Below are 9,400 nucleotides of genomic sequence, written 5' to 3' on the forward strand. Positions count from 1 at the left end.
AGTTCACAACAGTACCTAAAGTGATGATTTTTTTATTATACTAACAGATCTCATTAGTTTTTTGTTGTGAAGTTTTCACGCTTTGGGTAAAGATTTGATGGACTATGGAATAAGGAGAGGCAAGAGCCTAAGATTTGGGATGCCCAAGTCATCCCAAGGTAATATTAAAGGAAAACCAAGCATCTAGGCTTGGGGATGCCCCGGATGGTATCCCCTCTTTTGTCTTTGTTCCATCGTTAAATTTACTTAAGGCTATATTTTTATTCACCACATGATATGTGTTTTGCTTGGAGAGTCTTGTATGATATGAGTTTTTGATTTTTAGTTTGCCACAATTATCCTTGATGTACACACCTTTTGAGAGGGACATGCATGAATCATGAAATTATTAGAATATTCTATGTGCTTCACTTATATCTTTTGAGTTAGGCAGTTTGCTCTGGTACTTCACTTATATCTTTTTAGAGCACGACGGTGGTTTTATTTTATAGAAATTGTTGAACTCTCATGCTTCACTTATATTATTTTGAGAGTTTTAAATAGCATGATAATTTTCTTAGGTTATGAATTTAGTCTTAATATGATGGGCATCCAAGAGGGATATAATAAAAATTTCATATAAAGAGCGTTGAATACTATGAGAAGTTTGATTCCTTGCATATTGTTTTGAGATATAAAGATGGTGATATTAGAGTCATGCTAGTGAGTAATTGTCGATTGGTAGAAATACTTGTGTTAAAGTTTGTGATTCCCGTAGCATGCACGTATGGTGAACCGTTATGTGATGAAGTCAGAGCATGTTTATTTTTTGATTGTCTTCCTTATGAGTGGCGGTCGGGAACGAGCGATGCATATGCCACTTATATGATGATAATTGCGACAAAATCATGTATCATCATAGATGTGGTGGGCTCCTACATCTATGAGAAAAAATGGGCTTTTCGTCCTGGGCCAGCCGGAGACGGAACTGCATGACACTCTTTGGGCCATCCTTGATGTAAAAAACCATGGTGGAAGCGAGGTCAAGGAAAATTTCTGGGAGTTCCTGGTTATGGTGGGTGGTCAGAACTAAGCGATGTAGTGGTTTGCGCGTTTCTCTCATACGCGCGATTGTGCGAGGCGCTTTCTAACTTAACCCGAGCGAGGCATTCGCTTACTGAACCCGAGAGATCGATCGATCCCACTACGTACCAAAGTTGATCGATCCTTTCGCTGTGATGTAGGGTAGAACCCTAATCACCTGATCTTTCACGAAAGGAGCGGATCCCGCGAAGAACACGAGGAACACGAGGGGAAAACAAGGGAAATCACGAGGGGAAACATGAGAGAATCACTCAACTAACAAGAAATAGTCACACATATGCTAGATCCTCGAGTACATAAGAGATCACACGATCCACAATCAACAACGGACGATACACGGTAACCGGTCTTCTCCGTGAGGAGGTCTTGAAGTTCTTCTCCAAAAGGATATCTTGAATCCAAAGCGATCTTCTCCGTAGAGGCCGCGATCTCTCTCGTGGAGTAGATCCGATGTGGATGAGCATTGCTCTATCTCTAAAATGAGCTAAACCAATGCTAACCCTAGAAAGTTGTACGGGGTGGAGTATATATAGTCTAGGGGGAGAAGGAATACATGGGCCTCGGCCCATCACTATGCGCAGACAGGGGGGGGCGGATGTCCGGGCTGGAGTGGTGGCATTTGTTGCTCTCGGGTTCGGAGGGGTCGGATTTCCGGGCCGCTGGCCGGATATCCGGGGGCTCAGGAGAGGCGGATGTCCAGGCTGTCGGGGCCGGATATCCGGGGCCTATAGCTTCTGGCGGTTGTGCTGCTGTAGTGGATGACGCTCCAGGGGCCGAATGTCCGGGGCCTTGGCCGGATGTCCGGGGCCTGGGAGATGTTCTTGGCTCCTTCCATTGGTTCTCCTCATCCGTGGACATGGGGACTTGTACATGTTCATGCACATCTTCGGGAGGGCCCTCTTGGTGCCTAATCATGCACAACACCTCGGACTTAGGTAGTAGCCATGTCTCATGCATAGAAAGTGGGAGTTCACCTTATCTTCGATAGCCTTGGCTCGGGCTCGTGTCATAGGTCCAAGTGGTGTCGTTGGAGGTGTAGGTGCGTCCATGGTGATGATCTTGGGATGCTCCGCATCATCTCCCCTCCCTTGGGGAAGATCCGTCCTTGGATCGAAATCCTCATCACCATGGTAGGGCGAGAGATCTTTGATGTTGAAGATGTCGCTCATGGAGTACTTGTCACGAGGGATGTCGATCTTGTATGCGTTGTTGTTGTAGCATGCAAGCACCTTGAATGGCCCATCCGCGCGTGGTCGAAGTTCGGACTTGCGTTCTTGGGGAAAGCGGTCCTTGAGAAGGTGTAGCCACACGAGGTCTCCAATGTTGAATATCATAGGGTGCTTGTTGACGTTGACCTTGGTCGCAAGGCGTTGTACTTGGCGCTCGATGGTGTTTCTTGTATCTTCATGCACCTTCTTGAGATGGGTCGCTCATGCACTTGCGTCCAAATTGTTGCGTTCTTGGAGTGGTAGAGGGAGAATATCCAATGGTGACAAACGGTTGAATCCGTAGACGAACTCGAAAGGGGACTTGCTGGTTGTTGAGTGTCTTGCTCGGTTGTAGGCGAACTCGGCGCTGGGTAGACACTCCTCCCACTCCTTGATGTTCCTCGTGATGAGTACTCGAAGTAGAGCGGAGAGTGTGCGGTTTGTCACCTCCGTTTGGCCGTCGGTTTGAGGATGGTACACAGTGGAGAAGAGTAGCTTGATTCCGAGCTTGGCGCATAGGGTCTTCTAAAAGTAGTTAAGGAACTTGACGTCGCGGTCCAAGACGATAGTCTTTGGCACACCATGGAGACGCAATATTTCCCTACAAAAGAGATTAGCAACATGTGAAGCATCGTCTATCTTGTTGCAAGGAATAAAATGGGCCATTTTTGAGAAACGGTCCACAACGACAAATATGGAATCTTTCCCATTTCGAGTCCTAGGCAAACCAAGTACAAAGTCCATGCTAATGTCTTCCCATGGTTGGCATGGAATTGGTACAGGCATATAGAGGCCATGAGATTGAGCATTGGACTTAGCTTTCCGACATGTAGAGCATCGATTGATGAAACAATTGACGTCCCTAAACATCTTTGGCTAAAAGTAGTTCTTCGAGAGTGTGGCGAACGTCTTGTCGCGTCTGAAATGTCCCATTAAGCCTCCTCCATGAGATTCCTGCAAAAGCAACAAACGAAGAGAGGACTCGGGGATGCAAAGTTTGTTAGCTCTCATAAGATATCCATCTATGGTGTAATAACATTCCCAAGATGTATGCGACAAACACTTGGCATAAGGAGTAGCAAAAGTTGCATCATGCTCATACAAGTCTTTGATATGCTCGAATCCAATGACATCTAACTCAACTTGTGTAACAAGCATGCATATGCGGGAAAGAGAAACCGCTACAATGTTTTCTTTACCCTTGATGTACTTGAGGACATAAGGAAAAGACGCAATAAATTCACTCCATTTAGCATGACGCTTGTTCAACTTGGTTTGTCCCTTAAGATACTTGAGTCTCATGATCGATATGAATGATAAACTCATGGGGACGAAGGTAATGTTCCCATTCATGCAAAACGCGGACTAAAGCATATAGCTCTTTGTCATAGATGGGATAATTGAGTTGTGCTCCGGAAAGTTTCTCAGTAAAGTAAGCTATGGGGCGCTTCTCTTGCGTTAACACACCTCCTATGCCATTACCACTAGCATCGAAATGAATCTCAAAAGGCTTGTCGAAGTTGGGTAAAGCAAGCACGGGAGCATGAGTAAGCAAATTCTTAAGCTCATTGAATGTGGTATCTTGGGATGGTCCCCAAACAAAAGGCGCATTCTTCTTGCTCAAAGCATGCAAAGGCGAAGCAGTGGTGCTAAAATCCTTCACAAAGCGACGATATAAACCAGCAAGGCCAAGAAAACTACGCACTTGATGCAAGTTGGTTGGTTGCAGCCAAGTCTTAATAGCATTGATCTTGGACTGATCAACATGAACACCCTTAGAAGAAACAACAAAACCCAAGAAAACGAGCTTATCAACACCAAAAAGGCATTTCTCCATATTAGCATAGAGGCGCTCTTTTCTAAAAGTTTGCAAAACGGTGCGGACATGGGTGACATGCTCTTCGATAGATTTGCTAAACACAAGAATGTCATCAAAGTAAACGACAACAAATATACCAATGTAAGGGCAAAAGACATGATTCATAAGGCGCATAAAAGTGCCCGGTGCTTCCGAAAGACCCATAGGCATGACTAACCACTCATACAAACCAAACTTGGTTTTGAAGGCAGTTTTCCATTCATCACCCTCTTGTGTGCGGATTTGATAGTAACCACTCTTAAGATCAATTTTGGAAAATATAGTGGCACCACTAAGCTCATCAAGCATATCATCTAGGCGTGGAATGGGATACCTATAGTAAACAGTGATAGCATTGATAGGTCTACAATCGGAGCACATGCGAAAGCTACTGTCACGTTTTGGCACAAGAATGACCGGGACGGCACAAGGGCTCAAACCTTCATGCACATGTCCATGGTCGATGAGATGTTATACTTGCCTTTGTATTTCTTTGGTTTCTTCAGGGTTGACACGGTAGGGAGCTTTGTTCGGAAGAGGTGCTCCAGGGATGAGGTCGATTCAGTGCTCAATGCCTTGTAGAGGAGGTAGACCCAGAGGTAGCTCATAGGGGAAAACATCTTTAAATTCCTGCAAAAGAGAAGACACCACTAGAGGAAGAGTGTGAGAAGTGTTAGTTTGTGGTGCATTGTCCTTGCACACGAGGACGTAGTGTAGGACACTAGATGGGTTCTCACACACTTCTCTTATCTCATGTTTGGTGGCCAATAGAACTAGGTTCTTGTTTTCGCTCATTGTGGAGGCACTCGATTTGGGCTTGTGGCGCTCACTCTCTTTTTGGTGGCTCGCTCTCTCACTATAATCTCCACGATGGGTGGCTTGCTTTTTGGCAATTACTGGACTTGGCGACATTGGACGAAGGACGTACTCCTTGCCCTTCATCTTGAAGATGTAGTGGTTCATTCGGCCGTTCTGGACGACTCCTCTATCGAATTGCCATGGCCGTCCAAGGAGAAGATGACAAACGGTCATTGGAACATTGTCGCACTCCAAGGTGTCTTCGTAGGCACCGATTTTGAAGGACACTTGTACTCGGTGCTGGACTTGGATGGTGCCGGAGTCATTAAGCCATTGCACTTTGTATGGATGTGGATGCTTCATCTTGGGCAATTGGAGCTTGGAGCAAAGTTCTTCACTTGCGATATTATGACAACTCCCTCCATCGATGATGACCTTGACGGATCATCCATTGATGTCGGCCTTGGTGTGGAATATGTGGCATCGTTGGTCTTCTTCTTGGTGATGTTGGAGAGTCAAGACTTTGGAGACAACAAGTGCGGGACTTGAGTCTTCATCGCAAAAGACTTGTTCTTCTTCATTGTTCACTTGGCGGTGCATGGCGACTTGCTCAAGGGCTTCCATTTCGCTTGCACTCATGGAGTCATAGGTTCCATCGTCGTTGAAGACCATGGTTCACTTGTTGGTGCACTCATAGGACTTGTGGCCTCGGGCCTCCGCAAGTGAAACACTTGAAGGAACTTGTCTTGACGGTCTCATCGGTTGGGGTTGATGATGATGAAGCTCTCGGCTTGAAGTTGCTCGTAGGAGGATGGCTTGTAGTTGACGAAGCTTTCTTGGAAGTCGACTTGTCGATGTTGGTAGTAGAAGGCTTTGTAGTCGGTGTTGGAGTCGTTGAATCTTGGTTGTTGGAGAAGCTGTAGGACTTGGATGAGAAATTGGCATACTTGAAATCATCTTGCACTTGGCGTTCTGCTTTGGTAGCTTGGTGCACTAGCTCGATGAGATTTGAGTATGGTTGGAAGTCGGCGATCTTCTTGATGGTGAGATTTGAGTCCATTCAAGAAATGTGCCATTGTTTGCTCATTATCTTCCGTGACATTGGCTCTTATCATTGCAATCTCCATCTCCTTGTAGTATTCTTCAACGCTCTTTGTTCCTTGCTTGAGTTTTTGGAGTTTCTTGAAGAGGTCGCGGTTGTAGTAGGTAGGTACAAAGCGTGCTCTCATGACATCCTACGTTTGCGCCCAAGTAGTGATGGGTGGTTCACCTCTTGCCTCTCAGCGCTCTATGATTTGTTCCCACCAAATAAGGACATAGTCTTGGAACTCAAGGGATGACATCGCGATCTTCTTCTCTTCTTCATAATTGTGCAAACGGAAGATCTTGTCAACTTTCCATGCCCATGAAAGGTACTCTTCGGGATCGTTGCTTCCGTTGAACTTGGGCATGGTGAACTTGAGCTTGCGATAGCGTTGCTCTTTATTGTGTTGGGGTCAGGGATGATGACGCCCATGTTGTTGATGATTGTTCAACTCGTGGTGCTCTTGGCGCGGAGGGTTGTCATCGTCATGTTGTTCTTGTCGTGGAGGATCTCCAATGTCTTCATGCTATGGATTGACTTGTTGCTCTTGGAGAGCTTGTGGAGGAGCTTGTAGAGCTCGAGGAGGAACTTGATGATGCAAGCGAGCTTGAAATCTTCGTTCTTGAATATTTTCATGAAGTGCTTCCTCTTGTTCACGGGCTTGTCGGCTTCGGTCGGCTACGGCTCGACTTGAATCGCGTAGAGCTTGTTGCGCCGCAAGTGCTTGAGCATCACGGAGTTGTTGTTCTTGACGTTGTGCCTCGGCATTTTGAGCATTTTGGTGTAGACGCACTCGGCGAAGAGTGTTCAATGTCGGTGTACTTGAGCCGGAGAGGGTGAAGTCGGAGTGGCGGCTTGAACGACTCCTTCTTGAAGTGGAAGACGAGCGGTTGAGCAACAAAGCACGAATTTCATCCATCCTTGCATCATTCTCTTGTTTGTGATCGTCGAGCTTGTGGTCGAAGTAGTCCATTGTACGTTGCTCGGAAAGTCGCAAGTCGGCGGCAAGGTTGTCGATGCGTTCACTCATAGCTTGTTTCTCTTGACGCAAGGCACGTCGTGCACCAAAGAGGTGACTCTTGGTGACGAAGGAGTTCATGTCGTCGTCTTGCTCAATGAAGAGTGGGTTTGTAGAAGTACTTGGCCTATCCATCATTCCAAGACAAATGTGAGTGGTAGAAAGAGAAGAACGAGTACCAAATGTACCTTGACCGAAGTTGAAAGTGGATCGAGGATAACTCCAATGTAGGACAAGGAAATAGCACAATTGGTACTAGCTCTTGTTGGTTTCTCACACCTACACAAGTAAAAGCTTTTGGTGGAGCTTGGTTAGGATGGTGGCACAAAATTTGATGCAATTGTAAGTGACCTTCAAAAATATTGGAAAAGATTCTCAAGATACAATGTAACAAGTAGACCAAGCATATAAGGTACACGAAGACACACACGCAAAAAGATAAGTGGGGTTATGCAACCAAGGGTGAGCCAAAATGTGGAATCCACAAAAATGCTCTTGTTGCACAACACTAGAGAGACGCTAGCACGATTGCACAATAGGCGGATACAAGAACTTGTGCACAACCTACTTAGCAAAAATGCAATGACTTCTATCCCAAATATGTTCTATGCAAGGTGTTTCTATGATATGATCCAAGATGATCGAGTATGACAATCTTAATGTTGTAAGATGATGGTTCTTGCTTAAAAGATCTTTGCTTATATTTTCTCTTTGCTTAAAAGATTGTTTGGCTCTTTGATGTTTGAGCTCTTTTCTCATGCAATGCTTGACGAACCAAGATAGCAAATGAGTATGCGATGACATCTTTGTGACACAAGAGATGATACCAATATATGCAACAATGATGTATGTATTCTATGGGAAGTATGATCACTAATGTGCACAAGTCTCATTGCCGGCAATACTCAATGGCTAGTCTCGATGGGTAAGCAATCCAAAGGAGTAAGGCTATGATGGCTATCAATGTAATGGCATGAGTGATATGTCCAATACCAAGATGAGGTTACCGGTCTTGCGTCCGGTATGGCGTCAAAATGGTGGCACGAATACCAAGGTGTAGTCGAGGTGGTCGTTGTTGATGACGATGTAGGACGGCGGTGATGATGTAGGACGCGTCCGTGGTGAAGATGAGCAGTGGTGATGTCGAAGTTGAACCGTACCTAGATAGCCGAAACACAAAAGGATACGGTACCGCAACTCAAATTCTCAAACCTCGAAGTAGCAAATGTGTCGGAGAGCGAAACGGTCCAAAAATGGTTGGGTTATGCGGAAGTGGTGGATGTATGCGGAAGTATATACAGTATATGGTGGGTACCGGAAACAAAATTTGGTGAAAAATGGATGGAAAATGGGGCGGTGGATGGAGATGTCGCTGCCAGGGGTCGGATGTCTGGGTGGAAGGCCGGATGTCCGACCTTGACGTGCCGGATGTCCAGGCTCTGGATCCGGGGACGAACAGGATGAACACCGCATGGAGATGTCAAATCCGGGCGAAAATGGGAGGAATATGTGGATGGAAATTGGGGGAAAATGGATGGGAAGCTAGATCCACTCAAAACAAAGCAAATCCACGGATCCAAACCAACAAAATCTCAACACAACAACAAATCACCAAAAACAATTAGGGCTATTTTTGGGGGGGAATTTTCGAATTAGGATGAAAAACAACAAAACAAGGCTAGAAACACAACGGGGAGGCTCCGAAATCATGATCAACGTGGCTCTAGATACCAAGATGATGTAGGGTAGAACCCTAATCGCCCGATCTTTCACGAAAGGAACAGATCCCGTGAAGAACACGAGGGGAAAACAAGGGAAATCACGAGATGAAACACGAGAGAATCACTCAACCAACAAGAAATAGTCACACATATGCTAGATCCTCGAGTACATAAGAGATCACACGATCCACAATCAACAGCGGACGATACACGGTAACCGGTCTTCTCCGTGAGGAGGTCTTGAAGTTCTTCTCCAAAAGGAGGTCTTGAATCCAAAGAGATCTTCTCCGTAGAGGCCGCGGTCTCTCTCGTGGAGTAGATCCGATGTGGATGAGCAATGCTCTATCTCTAAAATGAGCTAAACCAATGCTAACCCTAGAAAGTTGTACGGGGTGGAGTATATATAGTCTAGGGGGGAGAAGGGATACACGGGCCTCGACCCTTCACTGTGCGCAGACAGGGGAGGCCGGATGTCCGGGCTGGTCGGGCCGGATGTCCGGGCTTTCAGGCGACGCCGGATGTCTGGGCTGGGGGGGCGGATGTCTGGGCTGGAGTGGTGGCATTTGTTTCTCAAGGGTTCGGAGGGGTCGGATTTCTAGGCCGGTGGCCGGATGTCGGGGGGCTCGGGAG

The sequence above is a fragment of the Triticum urartu genome, chromosome 2A (assembly GCF_056163025.1).
Source record: "Triticum urartu cultivar PI428250 chromosome 2A, HENAU_Tu73, whole genome shotgun sequence".
NCBI lineage: Eukaryota > Viridiplantae > Streptophyta > Magnoliopsida > Poales > Poaceae > Triticum > Triticum urartu.